General features: G+C 42.8%; 1 pseudogene; it reads left to right on the top strand.

Annotated features, from left to right (window-relative positions):
- The first annotated feature begins 1,468 nt into the window (after positions 1-1,468).
- LOC136764037 (E3 ubiquitin/ISG15 ligase TRIM25-like) lies at positions 1,469-26,445 on the top strand (annotated as a pseudogene).
- The last annotated feature ends 187 nt before the right edge of the window (positions 26,446-26,632 follow it).

The following is a 26,632-nucleotide window of genomic DNA, read 5'->3' as shown; positions in this document are numbered from 1 at the left end:
TTGACATGCTCTCGGACATCACCCCCCCTATTAACATTTGGTCTATCATTCCCCCCTCGAACCTCAACAGCTTCATTGTTAATATGTTGACCATCTCTGACGTCTTAACTAACCCCATTATCATTTCCCTCAGCTTCACAATTCTGGCCATCACCACTGTCGAGTGTGCCTCGGGGGCTCAGGAACAGGGGACCCAAGTGCAGTGCTGGATCGTGGGATGGTCGGACAGGCGTGGGTCGGGTAACGGCAGATCAGGACAAACAAGTGCTGGGTGAAGATGTGGTCGTGGTCACGGGCAATTGTCGGAGGAACAGGGCTCGGAGGAACAGGGCTCGGAGGAACAGGGCTCGGAATTGCAGTTAGGACTGACAAAACTTTGCCCCGACTGAGGGAAGTGAGGGGATAATAAAGGGGAGCAGGAACCAGGCTTGGGAGGTGCAGGGCAAATGGGAACAGAGGGATAGAACAGGAGTGTGCATGGGTGACCGGAATGTTAATAGACTGAGTGATGAGAGCAGGGAGAAGGCAGGGAAATGGCGGCCCCTAGTGGGGACAGAGGGGGAGTACTAGGGGACAATGACAACCACCATTTTGTGCTACATTGTTTAAAGTCTCCAAAAGGTCTTTGTCAACATCTGGTACATCATCATTTACAGCGTAGTTAGCTGTAATATTTGTACAATGATCTGTTGGAATTGGGTCATTGTTAATTTAATTAAGCATTTCATGGTCAATAAAAGACAATACTGCTATTGGATACTACCTCTTTCTAAGATTCACTACCACAATGTCATATTGTTGTGTGGTAATTCATTACACTGTTGCCATGATGCTGTTGAGTGAGCTGGGGCAGCAGTGGTTTCAGACAACAGGTATTGGGGACTTCAAGTGTTCAAAATCATGAAAGAAGATCTTTTTCAGATTTGCAGGGACCCACGGAACCAGGGACACAAATGGAAAGACAGAAAACAGGAGACCCTTCTTCACACAGAGAGTTGTCACAATCTGGAACAAACTCAAAGCCGACAATTTGGGAAAATTGGACGTGATCCAATTACATAGCGTGACATGATCACTTAGCTATGCCTCCTCTCGTATGTAAAATGTCTTATGTTCTTATCAGGGATGTACAGGGGTCGGGGGGGGCAGGGGTGCCCCTTTTCATTCCGAAGTGCCCCATTTGTCCTGATTGCCCCTCTCATGATCCGCAACTGGGTAATTTGACCAAAGTGCCCCTTTGTTTGTTTCAGCCACTGCCCCCCTGCAAGGCTGTGCATGTTACTGGTTCTTATGTTACAAGCTGGAGCCGAGCTGAAAACAGCACAGCAATTCTAACAGCAGCAGCACAGCTCTCCTCAGCCTGGCCTCAGCTCCAAACCACACCTCCTGCAGCTCTGGGCAGATCCAGGAAGTCCCTCCACACACAGATAAATTTAGTTTCTGCTGAAACAGCCTGACTGGAGCTGTGTCTCTCTGCCTCTCAGTCTCTCAGTGAAATGGCAGAAGCTGGATTTTTCCTGGACCAGATCAGCTGCTCAGTGTGTCTGGACACACTGAGGGATCCAGTGACTATTCCCTGTGGACACAGTTACTGTCTGGACTGTATTACGAGCTGCTGGGACCAGAATGATAGCATTGGTATCTACAGTTGCCCCCAGTGCAGAGAGACCTTCACCCCCAGGCCTGTACTGTGCAGAAACACCATGCTGGCTGAAGTGGTGCTGAGACTGAAGAAGACAGGGCTAAATGCCCTTCCTCCTCCTTCTCCTGTTCACAGTCCTGCTGGACCTGGAGATGTGTTGTGTGACGTCTGCACTGAAGAAAAGACGAGAGCTGTGAAATCCTGTCTGGTGTGTCTGGCCTCTTACTGTCAGTCTCACCTCCAGCCTCACTTCAAGTCTCCTGCCTTTCAGAAGCACAAGCTGGTTGATGCCACCGGGCGTCTGGATGATGTTCTCTGTCCTAATCATCAGAAACTGCTGGAGGTCTATTGCCGCACTGATCAGAAGTATATCTGTTTGCTGTGTACAATGGATGATCATAAAGGCCACGATACAGTCTCAGGTGCAGCAGAAAGGGCTGAGAAACAGGTGAGGACTGTGACCCTGTACTGGGAGCTCTCTGACTCAGGGTGTTGAGGGATATTAGAATCAGCGCTGTGCTGTGCTTATTATCACAGTTTGCTGCCAAGCTGTGAAGTAAAATCTGTTTTTGGTGATCACATTCCCAACCCCCAAATATAAAGTAGGGATGGTGGAGCTCTACTGAAAACAAGGAGCTGTGTGACTGAAACACTTCACAGTCTTGTACAGCACAGAACAGGAGAGTGTTTCCATCAAATACATTAGACAAAGCTAGTCTAAAACCCATCTTAAGGAATGACTGCAAAGAGATATATTTTCAAAGTTAAAAAAAAGAAACGGGTGCCCATACTGGATTAAACCAGTAATCTTAAAGTGTTTAGACATGACAAATGTTTAGAAGTTGTCAAAGTCAGACACAGGAAAGGTGAGAGAGAGAGACAGATTTGTTGTGTGTCTAGTTTCAGACATTCTTAGCATTCCCAATTTTGTTATTAGTTTGCCTTAATTGAAGTTAATCTTGTTTCTAGTTTGAATTGTAGTTAATTCAGCACAGCTGCTGTGTTGGTAATACTAATTAGATTGAAGGAAAGGTGCTCTAATCAAGAAATGTGGAGGAATTTGGAGGTGCACTGTTTCTCTATAAAAAATAAAGTCAAGCAGTTAAATTGGGGAACAAAAACCAAGAGACAACTTACAAAATTGAGAAGCATGTGGCCACTACAGTGTCAGGTTTGCAGAATGATTGCCCTCCTGGATGAACTCATCCATACAAACTGGAGGGTCTACATCTTAACAGAAAGGGGTCTATTGCATTGGGAGAGCATATGTGCAGAGCAATTAAAAATCTTTGAAACTGGGGACCAGGGGGGCAGGGAGTTCTGGCAATGGGAGATGTTCACTGAGGAAAGAAAACAAATGGAAACTGCTAGTAGGAAAGTCCTGAAGTGTTTGTACCTCAATGCCAGGAGTATAAGGAACAAGATGTTAGACCTAGAAGCCACAGTGTTGGCAGGTGACTATGATGTTGTAGGAGTGACAGAAACATGACTTACAGAAAAATACAGGGATGAATACAAGTTGAAAGGATACACACAGTTTAGGAGAGACAGACATAATTGAAGAGGTGGTAGCATTATATATCGGAAATGACACTGAGGAAGAATTTCTCAAATTAGATCCTGCTAACCAAACTGAATCTTTGTGGGTTAAACTTTTGAATAAAAGATCTGGAAGAATTAGTGGTAGGAGTGTGTAAGATATGTTGCATTGTAGAATGTAATCAAGACTGCATGTAGCAAGGATGTGGCTGTTATAATGGAGGATTTCAATTTCCCAAATATAGACTGGGAAAGCCCAATTTGGACTACAGAAGCAGAAATAGAAATGGTTGAGATTAATTAATTATTTCTAACTCAGTTTGTCAGGGAACCAACCAGAGAAAGCGTATGCATTCATTTGCTATTTTCAAATTACCAAGATTAGTTAGAGAACCTCAATCACAATATGATTAGCTTTGAGGCATACCAAAGGCAAGGACAAGTCTAAAACAATGGTCTACAAATTTAGAAAAGCAAGCCTTGAAGGAATGAGGCAGCACTTAGAAGAGATAGACTGGGGCACACTGGATACAGATTAAGTCAAACATGGATGGTTATATGTCAACAATATATACTACTAGAGGCTCAGGAGAAATTTGTACCACAATTTAGCAAATTGAGGACCAAAAAACATTGTCCAAAATGGTTTAATAGAGGTATGCAGAAAAATATAAAGACAAATAAACTATTGTATAGTGCATACAAAAGAGATAGGGACAAAACAAAATAGAAAGAATAACTGCAAAGAGATGTTAAGAGAGGGATCAGGAAAGCAAAGGGAAATAGTAATAATATGTATTTATTAGCAGATGCCCTTATCCAGGTCAACTTACAAAAAGGCAAACAGAAGCAATAAAAGCAATAAAAAGGCAAACAGGATGTTAGGGTATATTGTCAAAAGTGTAGAATTGAGAACAAGGGCAGTAATGTTCAGACTGTACAATGCACTAGTTAGAGCTCATCTGGATACTGTGCACAGTTCTGGGCTCCACACTTCAAGAAAGATATCGCTGCTCTAGAGGCAGTTCAGAGGAGAGCAACCAGATTTATTCCAGGTCTGAAGGGAATGTCCTACTGAGAGACTGAGGAACTGAACCTTTTCACCCTGGAACAGAGGAGACTATGTGAGGACTTGATCCAAGGCATTCAAAACTGAACACAGGAGATACTTCTTTACACAGATAGTTGTCACAATCTGGAACAAACTCCCCAGCAATGTAGTAGATGCTGAAAATTTGGGAACATTTAAAAATAGGCTGGATAGGATCCTTGGATCACTCGGTTATTAATGGACAGCAAATGAGCATGATGGGTTGAAACAGCCATAGAGAAAATAAGGGAGAATAACAACACAACATCACAACAATACAGAACGGGGCGAACAATTATGTTTAACACATTTAACTTAACTATTACAGCCTTCAGAACCACTTCCCAGCAGCCCCAGCGGAGATACCCGCACATTAATCAAGTGGCGCTGCGCTGACTTCCCATCTCCGTTACAGTATCCTTGGATCACTTAGTTATTAATGGACACCAAACGGGCATGATGGGTCCAGTGACCTCCTCTCGTTTGTAAACTTTCTTATGTTCTTAAACATAAGAGCATTATAAATGTACAATACAGTCTAGAATTACAGATCAAAACATAGTACAATTTGATCTAATTTGTGATCTAATTATTGCAGACAAGATAGTCATAGTTAATAGCTCAGGGAAAAGGGAAATAGGGGCAATTAATATAAACAATCCGAGTAATAGCAATGTAAAAAAGCTAAATATAAAGTCCAATTTAACAGGAGAGCTAAGCCCCACAGGGGAATAATAGCTAAGTTACAGGTACAGTCTGAATAGTGTGTCTTGAGTAATCACTGTAAGACAGTCAGGGACTCTGCTGTCCTGACTTCAGTAGGAAGGTTGTTCCACCACTTCATTCCGAGCTCTGGAGGAAGGGGAGTGAAGAGATCTGGAGGGGATGTATGGAGAGTTCAGGGTCTAAAGGTAGCTTGGTGCAGTGTGGATGAGACAACAGTAGGTGAGGGTCAATGTCTTGAATTGAATGCGTGCCTGAATCGGGAGCCAGTGGAGGGAGAAGAGCAGTGGAGTAGCATGTTCAAATCCTGTCAGAGAGAATACAAGATGAGCTGCAGAGTTCTAGATGAGCTGAAGTGGGCCGATAGTAGTTGCTGCCAGATCAGCCAGGAGGGAATTGAGTGGTCGGTGAGGAAGGGTCGGATTCAGCGTATGTTGCTTAGGAAGAACCTGCAGGTGCGTGTCAGCATGGTGATGTGCTGAGTGTAGGTGTCATAGATTCCAAGGGGACTGAGATGGAGAGGTCAGGAGAAGGTGACGAAGAGTGGGGGAAAAAAGAGGAGATCTGATTTGGAGAGAATGAGCTTGAGGTAGTGCGAGTGCATCCAGGCGGAGATAGCAGACAGACAGGAAGAGATGCAAGAGGGGATGAGGGGGTCCGAAGACGGAAAAGACAGGAAGATCTGGGCATCATCTGTGTTGAAATGGTAGGAAAAACCTTGGGATGCAATGAGGGGGCCCAGGGAGTGTGTGTAGAAAGAGAAAAGGAGCCTTGGGGTACGCCTGTGAAGAGAGGTTGGGGTGTGGATGAGGAACCTCGACATGTCACTTGATAGGTCTGGTCGTTGAGGTAGGAGAGCAGTCTCAGTGGAGTGACCTGGGCGGAAGCCAGATTGTAGAGGATCAAGGAGTGAATGATGTGGAAAGAAATGCAGAGAGCTGATGGTGGACAGCTTTCTCATATCTTTAAAAGGAAGGGGAGTATGGAGACCGGGTGGTAGTTCTGAGGAGAGGTAGGAGAAGGAGGAGGAGCAGGTGAGGGGGCGAAGAGGGAGGAGAAGGTGGAGTAGAGTTTGCAGGTGTTATTGACAGAGAGGTGGATGTTGAAATTTCCCAGGAGGATGGTAGGTGAGAAGAGTGAGGGGAGGGAGGAGAGAAGAAAGTTGAGTTTGTCCAGGAAGGAGTAGAATGGACCAGGAGGGCGGTAGAGAACTAGAAGGAAGAGGTGAGAGGAAGAGGTGAGTTCTACTGTGAAGAGTCCAAATAATTGAGAGACATATTTTCAATCTAAAGGAATTTAATTTGAGTGGCCACACAAGAGGCAATTTCAAAAACAGTCTTAGAGAAGTTACTGACACACAGTGAAAGAAATGCAGTTCTTCAGTCCCTCCTGTTGGTACAGCGAATTAAATGACTGAAAACTGAAAATCCCCCCATGTAATGTATCATCTATCTCTATCCCTGTAGTCATAGGGTGTACATCAGTGAGGCAATATATGTGCAGTTACCTGATATGTTCGACAAAGTGTAAGCAGGTGCTTGATTGGTGGTGATTAAAGGCCATAATATAGTAATGTAAAAAGTGTGATTAAGGCTTGTAATAGGGTGTGGTAGAATCATTATTCCTTACAGTCCAGTATAACTGTATTTATTTCTGCGATACTACAACAGAGGAGACAGGAACTAACAATACTCAATTATTATGTGTACAATGGGGACAAACCAATGCAGGAACCCATTTATCTGTTGTGTGTTATCACCTGCGCAGGGTGACAGCACTATTATTATGCAGCATTATATAATCCTTCTTCCCTTGAGACTATTGCATTTCACTTACTAAGTAAGACATGAAACATTCAATGCAAAGATTATAAAGAAACATTAAACAGTTATTACATTGATATAATTATAAAGCACTTCTATGATGGGTGGTGGTTCCTGAAGTGTTGTTGGTCCTCATCACATCCACTGCACCTGAGGTGGTGTAGGTGACGGAAGGTTGAAATGCTGTCCTTACATTGAGATATAGTAGTGAGTGGGAGCCAGACATGGATACATTTAACTGCAAGTGATACAGTAATGGGGATTGGGGTCTGTATAGTATTATCAATTTATGATTGTCCATTGTGAAGAGAGATTGCTAACACTTCATTCCATTTGAGACCTCTCAGTGGTTTCCTTCCCTATAAAATTCTAAATGATTGATCTTTGTGCCGGTGGGCACCAATCTGAAAAGAAAGTGTTAATAGGGTGACACCATGGTGTACCAAATCGGGAAGTGGGCACAACCTGAGCCGAGGCTGGGGTCCATTTTTTTCAGATTTCTGCTGCTCTTTGTCTCTTGTAGTGTTTCTACTTTCTATTTATGATCCTGCTGACTACGCACCATTTATGTAGTAGACACCTGTATACCCTCCTATGCATCCTTTGGATAAAGTCCAGGGATGTAATGCAAATTCGTGACAGCAACTGAAGAGTCCAAATAATTGAGAGAGAGATGTATTTTCAATCAAAAGGAATTTAATACGAGTGGGCACACAGAAGAGGAGTTCAAGAAGCAATCTCAAGAACAGTGTGGAAGAAACTCAGCCTTAGAACGTTTGTTGCAATGCCTTTATTACATGCAGTGGGGGAGGAACAGTGAATCAAGAAGATTCCAAAGTTGCTCTGAGTTCATACAAAAAGTCAGAGGCTTTTACAAACACAGAAGTCAGCAAAGATCTGGTTAAAATGAAAAAGTCATTACTATGTTATCTTAAAAGCTACCTAAGCAGAATATATATAATTACTGGTAACAGTTCACAGGTCAATACATGGATTAGGGAGCAGACACTTAAATCATCTCCAAGATGCACATTATAAATATAAACAGAGGTCAAACTACCTTCTGGCCTGACCCTTGGCTTAAGTATACACGTAGTAAGCCTTGTGAGAGAGGAATTTCTAACTTTCCTTCCACAACAGTCTCAGAGAAGTTACAGGGAAAGAAATGCAGTTCTTCATACTACATGGAATTCAAAGCTGTTAGTTGAGATCGAGGAGAGTAAGGGGAGAGCAGCAGCCCTGTCCCTCCTCCCCGCCTGGTAGGATGAGGGGAGGATAGGGCAGCAGGGGTGGTTGAGTTCTCAGGCGAGTTCCATGTCTTCGTGAGAGAGAGGAAATCCAGGTGGGAGGTGAAAGCGGAGATTAAGTCGGCCTTGTTGGAAGCTGAGTGGCAGTTTCACAGGCCTCCTGTGAGGGGGATGGTGGCAGAGGCAGTGGTGAGCGAGGAATTAGAGAGATAGTCATAGCTGCCTGATGTTGATTTGTGGTGTCTCCTCATGGTCTTCTTCTCGCTGGAGTCCCACAGCTAGAGTCCCTATTTTATTAATCGCATGTACACGTGTACACTCACATGTGATTGTGGAATAAAAAGATACACATTTGGTTTTTCACCACATACGCTCTCTGTTCTGCATCATTAGATTGGCAATGAGGATACTTTACAACAAGGAGGTCAAGGACTCTGCTGTTGTGACTTCAGTTGGAAGGTCGTTCCACCACTTATGGGTCAGGGATGAGAAGGAGTGGCTCTGGAGGAAGGGGAGTGGAGAGGAGGCAGAGTTAGTCTTCTGGCACCGGAAGACCGCAGTGGTCTGGAGAGGATGTATGGAGAGACACGGGTCTGAAGGTAGCTTGGTGCAGTGTGGTCGAGACAGCAGTAGGTGAGGGTGAATGTCTTGAACTGAATGTGTACCAGTATCGGGAGCCAGTGCAGGGAGCGGAGCAGTGGAGTAGCCTGTGCGAATCGGTGCAGAGAGAATACCAGACGAGCCGCAGAGTTCTGGACAAGCTGGAGTGGGCTAGTAGTAGTTGCAGGCAGGCCGGCCAGGAGGGAGTTGCAGTAGTCCAGGCGGGAGAGAACCAGGGACTGTACGAGTAGCTGAGTCGAGTAGTTGGTGAGGAAGGTGTAGGCAGATTATTGACCAGGAAGCTGGAACTGAAGATGACTTTATAACTTTACTAATGGCAGAACAGAAAAAGATGAGCACAAATCAGATTACACCTGATTTGCGGGATTTCATCCCTGTTTCATAAGGAATCAGAAGCTGGATGCAGGTCGTATTAGGTTTATTCTTTTATTTTGCTGGAAGCTATACTGTGGTGCTGTGTGGGATTATGCTTTTCTGTTTGATACCGTGTTTTTTGCAGGACTGTTTCTTTGTTTGGGATTATGTTTTGGAAGAATGCTGAGTGTTTTCCCCAAAGGGGCTGAAGGCCAGTGTTTTTTGTTTTTTGTAGCAGTGGCTTGCATTGTTTTCCAATGTGATCGTTGCAAGCAGGGTTTGTTGCCTAGGAAGAAGATGGCTGGATTTTTTGCTGCAGTCTACTCTAGAGCCCTGCATTTCAGCCCGAGCCCGACGGGCCCTGACTTATTTACACCTCTAGGGCCGGGCTTCGGGCCAATTTTCACGTCATAGTTCACACGCGGGCCAGGCATCGGGCCTGTTTTAGGCTCCTCCTCCTTTTTATATTTTAGACATTAATTAATTTAAAGAAACTATGAGAAGTTGATGATGGTAAAACAAACATAGAAAGACAGAAAAACAGAAACACAGGTTTCCAAGGAACAACACGAGAGCATGCTACCGTGCCTGTGCAGACCGGCTCGCACGGTGTTAGTGTCCCCGCCAGCGGCGGCAGCAGCAGCAAGCTTATCTTCAGCGCAGCTGGAAGAGTACAGAAGAAAGCAGGACTGGACTGAAACTGTCCACTGTGGATGCTGTGCTTTCTCTCCATGATGCTCTGTAAGAGACTGTTCTTCTGGCTGTAGCCATGTTAAGACTAGGAGGCTGTCTTGTTTTTCATTTGATTGGACTTTATTTTCATTAGTCTAACTGTTGGAAACTATTGGAAATAAGAATGGCCATATTCTGTGGTGACACCTTGATTTTTGAAGTAAGGTAAGATAACCTGCATATTTTATTTTATGTGTTTAGATTGTATAGCCCGTTCGTTCGTTTTTCCGCATGCCATTGCGAGCAGCAGAGCAGCCTGCCTCAGCTTGTCAAAAATGCCTTTTTACTGTGGTGGTGATAATAAACATTTAAACTAACATTGTGTGATATGCTTGAAGTGTTTTATATCTATGGATTTTATTGTTGGCAAGTCAAGTGTTGATTTTTGAGCCTAAATTGATCAAACGCGATCAACTCATGTTTAAAAAACAAAACTTAAACAAAAAATGCTCCAAACTACTTTGCCATTAAAAACAAAACTGAACAATTTTAATGGCTGCAACAGTAGTATAGGCTGTGTAATGGAAAAAAAAAAAAAAAAAAACACGGGCTCCAGTCGGACTCAGGCCGAGAATTGTGATAAGACCCTATTTAATTCAGGTAGGCTTCAGCACTCTCCCCCAGTCTAACACCAGAAATAACACTGTCAGCACCCCCCCAACTCTGACATTGTAAAAACACCCTGTCAGCAACCCCCCCCATCTGACACCGGAAAAAACACTGTCAGTGCCCCAAACCACCCCACCCACCCAGTCGCTTTGACACCAGAAAAAACACCGTCCGCACTCCCCGCCCCCCCTGCCCCCGACACTGGAAAGTACACCGTCCGCACTCCCCCCCCCCCTCTGACACCATATAAAACACCGTCAGCACCCCCCCCCCCACTCTGACACCGGGAAAAACACCATCAGCGCCCCAATTATTGAAATGGCTTTATAGGTTTACTGGTGGGATAGCTAATAAACCATAACGTTTGTGCTTACATTTGTTACTTTGTCTCATGGTCTTTTTGTGTCCCAGGCTCAGATGCAAAAGTTGATGTTTATTATTTACTGTACTACCTATGGTCAGGTGAGGGCAGAAGTCTGTAACCTGGGGGTGGAACTAATTACGATTTTAAACAGTGGTGACGTACAGTAACCTGGTGATAATTAAGGATAATTCCTGCTTTAGCTGAACACCATCACACTGATATTAAATAAAATAGAAGTAAATGTGCCATGCTACTATATTATGCTGGAGAACTGATCCAGGACATTTTTGAAACCCTCCCTGACAAGGGAAGTTATGAGTTTGAAACTGCAGTTAAAGTATTTAATTAATATTTCAACCCAAAGAAAAATGTACAATATGAAGCATATGTATTTCACACCTGGCTTCGACAGCTAGCCACCATCTGTGAGTTTACTGACACTGATAGAGAAATTAAATCTCAAATTGTATTAAGCTTCAAGACTTCAAGACTATAGTGTAGAGCACTGAGAGATTCATCAATGACACTTAAAGACCTGCTAGACACAGCCCAAGCTTTTGAAACATTTGAGTGACAGGCATCTGGCATGGAAAACAAACAAGAACTCAACATGGTAGCTGCCGTCCAGTGTCCAAGCCACAACAAATATGTTCAACACTATAAAGCCCCACCAATAAGAAAAGAAAATGCTGTCTGCAGGAACTGTGCAGGCAAGTTTCCCAATCAAGGTGGACAATCAACAGCCAGAGGGCTGTCTTGCAAATCGTGCATCAAACTCAATCATTTTGCACATTTCTGTCTGTCCAAACCTCAGGACACATGCAGACCTCAGCCACAGCAACAAAAGCCCACCATACACAAACAACGCTACCAGCAGCAATCTGGAGTAAACAGAAACCAGTGAAACCAGCATACCTCATCACCAAGCTTCTTCATCGTTAAGCACAGATGAAGAGTATGTGTATGTAACACACCTAACAATTAGAACAAAACAACCTTCAATCAACATCCTAATCTGCAACACCCCCAATTAAAGTGATGATTGACTCGGGAGCCAGCATTAACCTTCTAGATGAAAGTGCATACAGAAAAATCAAGTCATACATCGCACTACTAGATACAGCTATCATGATTTCTCCATATGGCTCACACACACCACTTACTGTGATTGGTAAAGTGAACACAACTGAAATCTCACAACACCACCATAAACACACCCTGGGTATCTCCCATTGTTGCAACTCCAAAACCAAACATCCCAGACAAAGTGCCCATTTGCATTGACATGCGCCTCCCAAACACCGCTGTGCTTTGTGAATGACACATCTTGTCTACAGTTGTAACATCACCCATGACCTCAACGGTGCCACGGTGTTCTCCAAACTTGACCTTAACGCAAGTTACCACCAATTAGAGCTCTCACCTGTGTCAAGATACATTACAACCTTCTCTACACACATTGGCCTACAACGCTACACACGGCTTAACTTCGGCATCTCCTCTGCTGCTGCAGAACACCATCCAACTAGTGTTAGCAGGCATACCTGGAGTTAAGAACTTCAGCGACGACATCGTTGTCTATGGCTCCACACTGAAAGCCCATGACGAATCACTCAAGGCGGATTTCCATGAGAAAAATCTAACTTTAAACAAGGGAAAATGTGAGTTTCACAAATCCTCCCTGAAGTTCTATGGCTATATATTCTCCAAAGCTGGTGTTTCACCTGACCCCAAGAAAGTTACAGCAATTAAGACTATGCCTACTCCGCAGGACCCAGGTGAAATACGCAGCCTGCTAGGAATGGCAAACTACTGTGCACGCTTCATTCCTGACTTCGCAACCAGCACCTAGCCACTAAGAGAACTGACAAAGTATGATATTGAATGAAATTGGGAACCCAAGCATGCAGCAGCTCTGAAAACCCTGAGTGAGAGATTGGGGAGTCATTGGGGAGTGATGCCCTACTTTGACCAAAACAAACAAATTGAAATAACAGTGGATGGCAGACCAGCTGGCTTAGGTGCATTTCTATCACAGAGGGACACTTCAGATGGCACAATTCATATTGTAGCTTATGCAAGCAGGGCACTTACTCCAGTTGAACAAATATACTGCCAAAATGAGCGAGAGGCCCTAGCAATTGTTTGGAGTTGTGAACATTTTCACTTTTCTTGTATGGTGCACCCTTCTTCATGGTCACAGATCACAAACCACTGGAACTTATTTACAACAACCCAAAGTCCAAACCACCAGCATGCATTGAGCCACAAAACCAATCCTGCAGACTATATGTCTCACCACCAAACAATACATAGTACAGGACCAAGTGCCAATGACACAGACACAGAATTACACATGTACTTTCTCGCCTCACATGCCGTGCCCAAAGCCATGACATTACCAGAAATCCAACAAGCAACCAAACAGGATACAGTTCTCCAACATGTTCTTAAACTCAATCCAGACTGGATGCTGGACTGACTTAAACAAATACAGCAATGCCTCAGAAGCTGACAGAACCACCCTCAAGTCATTCTACAACATATGTGATGAACTCACAGCTTACTTCCCTCCTCACTTCAAGCACAAGCACTAGCCCTGGCTCATGAAGGACATCAGGCCATTATCAAGACCAAACAGCTCCTCTGTGATAAGGTATGGTTTCCAGGCATAGACAAACAAGTAGAAAATCTGATTGCTTCATGCATCCCATGTCAAGCTTCCAACCCAGTCCACAAGCCTGAACCACTAGAGATGTCCAAACTGCCCCAAAGACCCTGGCATAAGGTCAGCATTGACTTTTGCGGCCCATTCCCCTCAGGCGACCATTTGCTAGTCATTCTTGATTAATTTTCCCGCTATCCAGTTGTTGAAATCACATCAACATCTGCAACCAAGATAATTTCTCTCCTAGACAATGTCTTCTCCACCTTCGGAATACCAAAAGAAGTCAAGTCAGACAATGGCTCATCGTTCTCCAGCCAAGACTTCACACATTTCTCTCAATACTTGGGCTTCCACCACAGGAAAATAACTCCATGTTGGCACCAAGCCAATGCAGAAGTCGAACGCTTCATGAAGACCCTAAATAAAGCTATTGCCACAGTCGCAGTTGAAGGAAGGAAAACCCTAGAAACAAGAGCTGCACAGATTTCTCCGAAATTATAGAGCAACGGGGCTTAAAGGCATTCAAGACAGAAAACAGGAGACACTTCTTCACACAGAGAGTTATTTCCAGATGGAACAAACTCCCAGCGATGTGGCTGAAGTCGACCATTTAGGAACATTAAAAAATAGACTGGACGTGATCCTTGGATCACCTTAGTTATTAATGGAGATCAAACTAGCACAATGGTGGTCAAATGGCCTGCTCTCGTTTGTAAACTTTCTTATGTTCTTAAGGAAAGACTGCAAATAAATATATTTTCAAGGTTATATTGTAAAAAGAAACTGGTTCCCATGCTGGATTAAACCAGTAATCTTAAAGGTAGAGTGTATTTATAATTCTGATTATGACTATGTACATCTTCAGAATATTTTTTATTAATTCTGGGGCTTTGTGTTCAAACACTCATTTATTTTTCTTTGTTTGATGAAATTCAAACGCATTCCTTGCAGGATGACAGATTCTGTGCAGGAAGTGAACACAAAAGTATGTTTTGGGAAATACATTTTTATCTCTGACCTTCAATATCAATACAAATCTTACAGTAAATCACAATCACATTATTGTCTACATTTATATATTGTAGGATTCAGGCTGATTCTCATCTCTGGATATTTTATTCAATGCATGCGAGGGAAGAGCCACCCATCCCTCATGATGCGATGAAGCAACTCTTAAAGAAATGGCAGAAGCACAGTGACATATACACATGTAATTTTCATAGGTGTATTGACGGGAGGCACACAGTGTAGTTGGAGGGACCTGGCAGTGTCTAATCTATCACAACAATATGATATTGGCATCAGGGGAGTCTGTGAAGGAGTTTGGAGAAGTACTGGCTTGGTTGACCATTTTCTGAAGCAGACATCACATTTCTATCACAGCAGGAGATCCCATAGCTTTAGTTTCAGGGGTCTTTTGTTATTGATGCAAGCAAGCAAACAGGAGCTACACTTACCATTTGTGTGTCTGCAGGTCTGATTAGCAAACCTGTCTACAAGCGAGGGCTACTCCCGACCATTGTGTTTAATGCACAGTCCAGTGTGTCTCTTAGGAAAGTTAATTTCTCCCTCTTTAATATGTTCCAATGGTTTCTTCATGCAGGATTATATGTACTTGGAGATTTACTTAATTACCGTATTTGTTGATTTGTTTATGTATGTATCATTACCATTAATATAATATTGTATTTTTAACAAATTTTCTCCAATATATAAATAACTAAATATGTCCTTAATATGCTGCATTTATATATATACACCGATCAGCCATAACATTATGACCACCTGCCTAATATTGAGTAGGTCCCACTTTTGCCGCCAAAACAGCCCTGACCCGTCAAGGCATGGACTCCACTAGACCTCTGAAGGTGTGCTGTGGTATCTGGCACCAAGACGTCAGCAGCAGATCCTTTAAATCCTGTAAGTTGCGAGGTGGGGCCTCCATGGATTGGACTTGTTTGTCCAGCACATCCCACAGATGCTCGATTGGATTGAAGTCAACACCTTGAACTCGTGATTCATCAGACCAGGCCACCTTCTTCCACTGCTCCGTGGTCCAGTTCTGATGCTCATGTGCCCATTGTAAGGCGCTTTCGGCTGTGGACAAGGGTCAGCATGGGCACCCTGACTGGTCTGCGGTTGCGCAGCCCCATACGCAACAAACTGCGATGCACTGTGTGTTCACTGTGTGTGTTTCTATCAGAAACAGCATTCACTTTTTCAGCAATTCGAGCTACAGTAGCTAGTCTGTTGGATCGGACCACACGGGCCAACCTTCGCTCCCTACGTGCATCAGTGAGCCCTGGCCGCCCATGACCCTGTCACCGGTTCACCGCTTTTCCTTCCTTGGAATATTTTTGATAGGTACTGACCACTGCAGACCGGGAACACCCCACAAGAATTGGAGTTTTGGAGATGCTCTGACCCAGTCTTCTAGCCATCACAATTTGGCACTTGTCAAAGTCGCTCAGATCCTTACGCTTGCCCATTTTTCCTGCTTCTAGCACATCAACTTTGAGGACAAAATGTTCACTTGCTGCCTAATATATCCCACCCACTGACAGGTTCCATGATAACGAGATTATCAGTGTTATTCACTTCACCTGTCAGTGGTCATAATGTTATGGCTGATCGGTGCATATATATGCTAACTCAGAGCTATACCATTGTATTGTATTGAGAGTATAGATTTGTTCATTAAGGTTGGGAAAAGCATCTTTAGGAATGATGCTGTGTCTCTGTCCACAGAAGCAGCTGGGGAAAACACGAGGACAATACCAGCAGAGAGTCGAGCAGAGAGAGAAGGAGCTGAAGACACTGAGACAGGCTGTGGAGTCACTCAAGGTGGGAACTGACCAGAGGAGGAGCCGACATTAACACACACTGACAACCCCACAGCAACCCATTGGAGTATATATACTGAGGTGCAGTCCAGTGTCAGTGCTGTCCCTCTGTAATAACCCCTGTGTGTCTCTCACTCAGAGCTCTGCACAGACAGCAGTGCAGGACAGTGAGAGGATCTTCACTGAGCTGATCCGCTCCATTGAGGGAAGGCGCTGTGAGGTCACACAGATGATCAGAGCTCAGGAGACGGCTGGAGTGAGTCAGGCTGAGGGGCTCATAGAGAGACTGGAGCAGGAGATTGCTGAGCTGAGCACACAGAGCTCTCCAATGGAGCTGCTCCTGGTTTCTCCCCAGGAATCTGCTGCACAATTTTCTCTCTCTCCTTCTCTCTCTCTCTCACACTTGTTTAGAATTACCAGTCTCTACTTCCTTTAATTTCTCACTCCTTTCTGCTACAGAATTTGTGCTCTACCTCTCTCTTCTTTTTATATCTCCCACATTTTCCTCTCTCTCTCTCTCTCTCTCTCTCTCTCTCTGCTGTAGAATTGCCAGTCTCTCTGTGCCCCTCTTGGAGCTGCAGACTCGCCCAACATCACTGTCAGTCCACTCTTCTCTCTTGAGGCTGTGGGGAAAGCTGTCACTGAACTGAAGGAGCGACTGGGGGATGTCTGCCAGGGGGAACTGGTCAAGATCTCACAGACAGGTTGGTGGAGAAACACATTGTCACAGGTGTCCAGGGAGCAGCTGACCTCATTGCCATTGTCCAGCTCTGGAAGAAACTGAGCCCTCACTGACAGAGAGGCTGGAGGTTTATGAGAGCAGCTCTTGTGTGAGAGACAGTGGTGATTCTAGAGTCTGTAGGGGCCCTAGGCAGAATAATTCCGCGTTGGATGTGGGGGTGGATGCTAACGGTGTTTTCTCCGGTGAGAGCGGGGGGACGGGGCAGTTTTCACAGTTTTTCCTCCAATGGCAGAGTTTTTCCGTTTGTGTTGCAGTCGATGCTGTGGATTCCGTTTAGTTGCCCCTTGGGTTTGCCTGGTTTGCCTACCCCATTGCGACATCTCTGGTGAGACATTTCTGATGTCAGCTGCATACAGTGATCAGAGACATTCTGTGGTAGTGGACTGGCCATCTGGAGCACCTGGAGAAATCCCAGTGGGTCAGTTGACGTGTTGGCAGACACGATCCAAAATATATACAGTGAGGGAAAAAAGTAGTTGATCCCCTGCTGATTTTATACGTTTGCCCACTGACAAAGAAATGATCAGTCTATAATTTTAATGGTAGGTGTATTTTAACAGTGAGAGACAGAATAACAACAAAAAAATCCAGAAAAACACATTTCAAAAAAGTTATAAATTGATTATAATGTTAATGAGGGAAATAAGTATGGCTCAGCCATTCAGCCATTCGACTTGGCCGTCCCAATTTAAAAAAAGGGTTTTAAATGGGGTACTTGAAAGTTGAGCGACATGGACTGGCCCACTAGTCCATCTCTCCCCCTGCGCAGCAACTGCAGCCCTTAGCCCTGCCCCTTCCATGACACACACACATACATACTCTGTCAGTGACGTAATGGCTATAAAGGAAGTCTGCTTCATTTTCTGAAAATATCGTGGAAAAGCAACACAATAAAAAAACATGAACGTGGGGCTGAATGTTAAGGGAGGAAAAAGTAAAGTCCCTTGAGTCGAATGCAACCAATTGTTGGACATTAACAGACATATTCGGCAGCAGTGCTGTTATTAGCGCCTATGCCAATAACGTGCATATGTACTCAATGCCAAGGGGGATGCAGCAGAGTAGCAGAAGATAGAGGCAACGATAGCAGAGCTGACACGATTGTGAGTCAGTCATAAGAACATAAGAAAGTTTACAAACAAGAGGAGGCCATTCCACCCATCATGCTCGTTTTGTGTCCATTAATATCTAAGTGATCCAAGGATCCTATCCAGTCTATTTTTAAATGTTCCCAAACTTTCAGCTTCTACCACATCGTTAGGTAGTTTATTCCAGATTATTACTACTCTCTGTGTAAAGAAGTGTCTCCTGTTTTCCATTTTGAATGCCTTGAAGCCCAATTTCCGTTTGTGTCCCCGGGTGCGTGTGTCCCTGCTGATCTGGAAAAGCTCCTCTGGTTTGATGTGGTCGATGCCTTTCATGATTTTGAAGACTTGGATCAAGTCCCCACGTAGTCTCCTCTGTTCCAGGGTGAAAAGGTTCATTTCCCTCAGTCTCTCCGAGTAGGACTTTCCCTTCAGACCTGGAATAAGTCTGGTTGCTCTCCTCTGAACTGCCTCTAGAGCAGCAATATCCTTCTTGAAGTGTGGAGCCCAGAACTGCACACAGTATCCAGATGAGGTCTAACGAGTGCATTGTACAGTCTTAACATTACTTCCCTTGTTTAAATTCTACACTTTTGACAATGTACCCTAGCATTCTGTTTGCCTTTTTTATTGCTTCCCCACATTGCTTGGATGGAGAAAGTGAGGAGTCCACATAGACTCCTAGATCTTTCTCATGTGTTACTTCATCTAGTTCTATTCCTCCCATAGTGTAATTATAGTGGACATTTTTGTTACCTGCATGTGATACCTTGCACTTGTCCACATTGAATAGAAAAAGCAAAGGCCCTAGTACTGATCCCTGTGGAACTCCACTAACAACCTCACTCCAGTTAGAAGCGACTCCTGTAATCGACACCCTCTGTTTCCTAGACATCAACCAGTTCATAATCCACCTACTTACATTACCCTGAATGCCTACAGCTTCCAATTTGAGGATCAGTCTTTGGTGTGGAACCTTATCAAAAGCTTTTTGAAAATCTAAGTATATCATATCATATGCTTTCACATGATCTACAGCTGCAGTTTAATGTTCAAAACATTTGAATAAATTAGTAAGACATGATCTGCCTCGTCTAAACCCATGTTGACTATCTCCAAGAATATGGTTTTCATTAAGATGCTCCTCTATTTTCCGTCTAATCATTTTTTCCAACATTTTACAAGTGATGCAGGTGAGACTGATTGGTCTGTAATTTCCTGGCTCAGTTTTGTCCCCTTTCTTGTGGATTGGTATGACACTTGTGGTCTTCCAGTCAGTTGGCACATCCCCTGTTCTAAGTGTCATTTGGAATATTTGAGTTAGCGGCCTATAAATAATTTCCCTCATTTCTTGAAGTACTGTTGGAAATATACCATCTGGCCCAGGTGATTTGTTGGTTTTTAATTCTGCTAGTCCCTTTAGTACCTCCTCATTTGTCTCCCTAGTCAACAGTGCCGTGGCTGCAGGTGAAGTGGTAGGCAATGGGGAGCCAGGGCAGGGAGGGAGATAACACATCAGTATGACAATGCAGTATGTGTTCTGCAAGGCTCTTAATAACAGCTTATAGATTGTGTGTTCTGTAGCACTCTGAGAAAAGTACTGCATTGAGCTGAGGGAACATCAATCTACATGTTGCTAGAAAAAAAATTGAAAGTGCATTATTCTTGTTGTAGAAACTATATGGATTCAACATTTTTGAGCACCTTTTGTTGCTAAAACATTATCAAATGAGTTATGATTTTGTAGAAGCAAATTTACATATTAGAATTCATAACTAATCAAAGTTGTGAGAGAAGTCATGTGAAAACCTGCTTCACAGCAAGAAAATATGAATAAAGATGGATGAATCCAGTGTGGGACTGTCACATTTTCATGTGCTTTTGTTTTGTATTTTGAAGTCTAGTTCCTTGTTCCCGTCTTGTGATTTCTAGTTCCTGCCATGTTTCCATGCATTTAGTTCTCATTGGTTCCCCTAGGTTTATTAGTCCTGTCTCCTCATTGGTTCATTTGGTTATCTTGTTATTAGTTCAGTCTTGTTATTGGTTCATGTTTTATTGTCTCGTTTGCTTGTTCCCCTAGTCTGTGTATTTATAGCCCTCTTATTCTACAGTCCATTGTTAGGTATTGTTTGTTGCTTCGTGTGTTTGTGTTATTCTGTTCCAGTCTCAGCCCAGTCTAGCCTTTGTTTCTTATTTCTTGTTTTGTTCATATCTTCCATTAAACTGCACTTGGGTTCTCATTCGTCTTTGCCCTCTTGCTGTTTGCTCAGCCAGCCTCAGCGTTACAGGGACACTGTCAGGGAGACTAATTTTTTCAGTGTAAATATATGTATTCGTATTATGTATTTGTACTTATAATAGAGGCCAGTCAATAAGTATTAAAATGTCTTGTAATTTTAATGTGACAAGGTGAATTGTTGCGGAACTAGTTTAACCCTATTCAATATTGTCGCTAATCATGTATTTTGGCATCTTTGAATTATGTTGAACTGATGTCACACCCTAGTGGGTGCTTAGGGGTGACTATGCTACCGCACAACGCCACCTTTGTTATATGAGGGCGGAGCTCGTCTACCCACTCCAACGCTCTCCCCGGCAGGCTCGACGGGACCCCAAGACACTCACACAGGCAGGTAAAATATAACTATTTATTTAACAAAGCTCCAGAGGGGGCATGAAGACTGTCCTGTATAAATGTAAAGAATTATATAAAAAGTAACTATGTAAAACCTAACTAAAACAACCTTTAATTTCTAATTAATAATAAAACACTAAAAACCCTACCCAAGAATATAACCAAAAGAAATAAGAACTAATAAAATCCTATAAAACTACCATTTCTTATACAATTATCTCCTGTACAAAAGACACCAATAGCTCTTCCTCTCGCAGATATGATCAACACTTCGATCACACAGGTAAGTGGTTCTAACTTCTTATTCTCTCTCGCAGCCCGACAGCACCCTGCTGGCCAAACGGACAGCCGCAGACTGGAAATGGAAGACCTCAGGGAAGGAGAAAAACAATCAATGTTCACAGTTCATTCCTTGCCACGACTCTGCAATATGATCCACAATAATATTCTCTTTTCTCCAAATATAGCTGAACGTGGCAAATACCAGGGGAGACGGGATGCACCCAGTTCCAAATAAAGCGGTTGAATAAAGGAGTTCAACAGTACTAATGTGTATGACTTAATTTCCATGTTCAAGTCGCTTCACTCGTGCTCTCACTAATTACCACTCTATTACACATACAGTCAACAAAAACCCTACATCTTGACAGCACTTAGCTTTCACCATCCAGGATGTAGGAAGTCACTCACTGTACTTGTGTAAATTGTAAATTGGAATTTGTAAAATGTATTATTTAGAATTGCTGTTTTAGCTAAATTGAATTTGTAATGATTGAGGACTTGTACTTCACTGTATTTTTGCACTTTGTTTGCACTTATGTTGTAAGTCGCCCTGGATAAGGGCGTCTGCCAAGAAATAAAAATAATAATAATGGACTTAGCTGCTCAAAGCTCTTGCCGTCCCTGCTCTGCTGCCAAGTCCTTAATATATCTCGTTGCCGTCTCAGGGTTCAGAGTCTCCGTCGTACTATTTGTAATCCACTGGAAGATAAAAAGTTCATCAGCCCCGCAAAAGTCTCCACGGCTCCAACAGTACTTCAAGAAATGAGGGAAATTTATAGGCCGCTAACTCAAATATTACAAATGACACTTAGAACGGGATGTGCCAACTGACTGGAAGACAGCAAATGTCATACCAATGCACAAGAAAGGGGACAAAACTGAGCCAGGAAATTACAGACCAATCAGTCTCACCTGCATCACTTGTAAAATGTTGGAAAAAATGATTAGACGGAAAATAGAGGAGCATCTTAATGAAAACCATATTCTTGGAGATAGTCAACATGGGTTTAGACGAGGCAGATCATGTCTTACTAATTTATTAGAGTTCTTTGAACATGCAACTGCAGCTGTAGATCATGTGAAAGCATATGATATGATATACTTAGATTTCCATAAAGCTTTTGATAAGGTTCCACACCAAAGACTGATCCTCAAATTGGAAGCTGTAGGCATTCAGGGTAATGTAAGTAGATGGATTATGAACTGGTTGATGTCTAGGAAACAGAGGGTGTCGATTAGAGGAGTCACTTCTAACTGCCAATAAATAAAAATATTATTATTATTTTTATTAATAATAATAATAATAATAATAATAATAATAATAATAATAATGGACTTAGCTGCTCGAAGCTCTTGCCGTCCCTGCTCTGCTGCCAAGTCCTTAATATATCTCGTTGCCGTCTCAGGGTTCAGAGTCTCCGTCGTACTATTTGTAATCCACTGGAAGATAAAAAGTTCATCAGCCCCGCAAAAGTCTCCACGGCTCCCCTCTCTAGCACTGGCTTTGTTTCTGCGTCCCGCTGTTCACCACCTCGTAAGCCGTCTCTTTCTGTGAACCTCTGTGTCTCCCGCCGGAAGGACCCCTCTCAGCTTATATATCCAAAACTAGAGAACCAGGGTGCAGGTGAAGGTGATTAGGAGAGATTATGCAGGTCCAGGTGAGAATGTATCTGGCGGTGTGTACTGGGCCGGACAAACAATAAAGCAATTAAAAACCCAATAACCCAATTATACACAAAAATGATACAACCAAAATAAGAAAGTAAAAAAAAAAAACATACTTCATAAGTGAAAATAACCGTAATCAATTTAAAGTGCACACAACAATATAAAAGTGAAAGAAACAAATACAATAATGAACTAATCAGTGATTAAATTGCCCGTCATGCAACAACCGTGACACTGTTGTTGATTGGACAAATTGTATTTTTTTAATGTATCGATGAACTGCCGTTTAAAATGATTGGTGGTAAATGACACAATATATTTTTTAAGTTGTATATCCTAGGACAGGAGTTCCCAACCTTGGTCCTGGAGGACCTCCTACCCTGCTGTTTTTTGTTCCAAACGAGCTCTCAATTGTACCCTTAACTGAAGTAACAATCTACTTAGATTTGACTTTTTAAATTGTCATTAAGAGTTGGTTTTTTAATAAGTTATTTAGGCAATTCTATACTTAACCCCTACAGTTTATTTTTTTTAAAGATATAAATCAAGATAAATAATGAAGGGTTCACTCGGTTAGAACAAAAACTAGCAGAGTAGGGTTGAGGGTTGAGAACCTCTGTCCTAGGAGAACATGTTGTGCAACAAGCACATATTAATTTCCTTGCTTAATGGTGGTGCTGTAGAAAACATGGAATAGACACATTTAAACTTCTTCCTATGTACAGTTAGTTTCATTAACATGCTTTTCTGCTCAATAAGTATTATAATATAGCCTAAGAGTAAATTATGAAAAATACTGATGCATATTAAATATTACATTTTCATATAATTGGCACCCATAAACCTTCTATCTACATTCTGTACACAGTATATAGACTGCTGTCCCATATTCCATATTCTAGCAAAATGTAGACTGGGGTCGACTCGGCTTTAGAGTACAACAATAGCTCAGTACTGATATTAGGGGCTATATGAACGTGCGTGCGTCGGCGGGACGGGGTGTTGGAGTATCTGTGGGCTGGTTGTGGTGGGCCGGTCCAGGGCAATTTTTTGCCCCAGTCCGTCCCTGTGTAACGGTTCATTAAATTACACCAACCAACCCTCAGAAATAAAGAAAAGGTTCCAGGGAAGTCAAGTTAGAAATGTATGCTATAAACAGTACATTGGGCACAAATATAACATTGGGTCCCATCAACATGGCATCAGTTTGGCCACATCATACATAAGGAAGCACCACTAGTATAAAACTCAGGAGATGATCGCAACATAGGCTAAATGACAAATAAAAATAAAGGTAATAGTAATAAACCCAGAAATCTTCAAGTAATGCCTGGATCTTACCAGAATCCACAAATGTTTGATTGTCCAAAAAGGAAATGTATTTAAATCCCAGATGAAAGTTGGAAAGGCCAAAAAACTAAAAATGGTCTTGATCAAGCAATCTACAAACAAAACCCCAAAAGTCCATGTCTCTGTCCTGAAAACTGAAGGATCTTGAAGTTAACAAAGCAAATTTGATTCTAACAAAAATAAGATAATCCACTCTTCTAGAAGAAAACCAATAAAAAAACGTTAGCCCAAAAGTCCTTCTATAAAGACATTGCTGTCATTTGTGAGCACCAAGAACAAAAAAGCATGCAGACCAGATAGCCCTGATCTATTGTTCTCCCCACAGTCAACCCCTCCAGCCAGACATTGCAGTGGCCATCTTTGAAAAACAGGTGAGGCTATCTTAAAGGAACACACACCCATTATATGGCATCGCTACACCTGTTCTTGTGAGGAAAGGAGAGTTGTTTGTGTCCTGGATTCATCCACAAGGCTCAGTTGCCCTTCTCTCTCTGTGTGTCTCTGTCTGTCTCCCCAGTGAAGAGAGTCTTCAGTCTGCAGGATCCAGAGCCCAGGACCCGAGCAGAGTTTTTACAATGTGAGTCTGTTTCACACTGCAACTCTCCACTGAAAGATGCTCGACTCCTTTAGAGATGAGCTGACAGCACAGAACAGAGACGCACACTCACACTGACACACCTGCACTACAATACACACACTGACACACAATCAATCCCACAGACACACCGAAACATGGCAACACAAGAGTAATATACACCCAACAGTGCTAACACACACACACACACACACACACACACACACACACACACACACACAGGAACTGAGACAGATGCCATGGATACAGACACACACACTGACACACTGACACGCACAGAGAGATGCAGAGTCAGGCAGACAGATATAGTGACAGACAGACAGTCAGAGACAGACAGAGGCTCCAGTGTGAGTGTTTTTCTGTGCTGTGGTGGGAGGGACTCTAGTGGGGATCTCCAGTGATTGGTATTTTTTACCTGCCTGTCTTGTCTCTCCTCTCCAATCAGATTCCGGTGAACTCACACTGGATCCCAACACAATGCACAGACGGCTGATACAGCAGGGCAGGACTGTGACACTGAGTAGAGACACCCAGTCCTATCCTGATCACCCAGAGAGATTTGACTGCCTGTGTCAAGTGGAATCATAGAGGAATCAGCAGGAAAGGACGGGGTAATCACTGTCACCTTGGATTCAATGACAAGTCCTGGAGCTTGATGTGCTCTGGGTCCAGTTGCTCTGTCTGGCACAATAAAGAGGAGACTGTTATATCCACTGGTGCTGCCCACAGAATAGGAGTGTTTGTGGACCATGGAGCCGGAACTGTGTCGTTCTACAGCGTCTCTGACCCCATGACCCTCCTGCACAGAGTCCACACCACCTTCACTGACCAGCTCTATCCTGGGTTTTGGCTATTGGGTTATGGTGACAGTGTGACCCTGTGCCAGCTGGAATAGCCCCCTCTGTGTGTGTTGAGCTCCTGTCTGTGCCCCCACTCCTCAGTGACCAGTGATCAGTTCTGACGTGGAGTTCAGAAACACATGGACTGTGGAATTCATTTCTGTCACTTTGACAGGGAGTTTTATCTGTTGAGTTTCTTTTTTTCAGTGATTTTAAGGATTGATATTTTAATGTTTTTAATCACAAGTATTAAAAATTGAATTGTTTTTATTGATGAAAAGAAAATACTAAATCCAATAAAATAGTATTTCTTTTTTTCACAATAAATTCTCTGCAATGATATTGAACTCAGATTGTATTGCAGTTCACAGCAGGAATGTGTGATGGATTATGAGTGACTGAAGATCAGGTGCTACTATGTGATGCAGGTCTGTGAACGCTGTTCTTCTTGTAGTGCTTTTTATAAGTTTGTTTTACCAGTTATTAATAAACACGTGTCAGTCATTTGACCAGAGCTCAATTAGTAAGAAAAGATCCAACACAAACACAGGTTTGAAACATACAAACAACTCTTTATTATCAAACAGCATTCACTGACTAAGCTAATTTACTGAAAAAGCAGATAAAATAGGCAGTCAAATAAAATGTGATACAATTATTTTCATAGTGATGATCCAGTGACAATATTACACTTAAGAGGAAGGTTACTCTTAATATTCAGGAAGCGACGTCAGTGGAAGATAATGTCACCTGAGATACATTTGTTCATGCGGTGGGCGATTTTAATCTAGTGAGAGAGAAGTTAAAGAATTCACCACTTTACATCAATTCATATTCATTAAACCAACACCATATGCTGGACTCTACATTCTGTGGTATTACTTTAATGTTTGTATGAGAGCTGGTAACTACAATAAAAGTAAAAAATCATGACATTTTCAACCTTTGTTTTATTTGTTCTGGTGTTATGAATTAAATCAGGGATGGCGAATCCCAAACGGAACAAACATATATATTTTTATAAAAAGAAAATTACATTTTGTAGCCGCACTCTCACTTATTAGTTATTTAGACCAGACTTTTATATTATTACAGTTTCATTTTATTGAATAACTCACACTCACAACGCGTTTCGACACTGCTATGTCTTCATCAGGTAGCCTTTACAATTACCTAGCAGG

The sequence above is a fragment of the Amia ocellicauda genome, chromosome 12, assembly GCF_036373705.1.
Source record: "Amia ocellicauda isolate fAmiCal2 chromosome 12, fAmiCal2.hap1, whole genome shotgun sequence".
NCBI lineage: Eukaryota > Metazoa > Chordata > Actinopteri > Amiiformes > Amiidae > Amia > Amia ocellicauda.
Note: the sequence above shows the minus strand (reverse complement) of the source record. Positions and strands in the feature narration are given on the sequence as shown.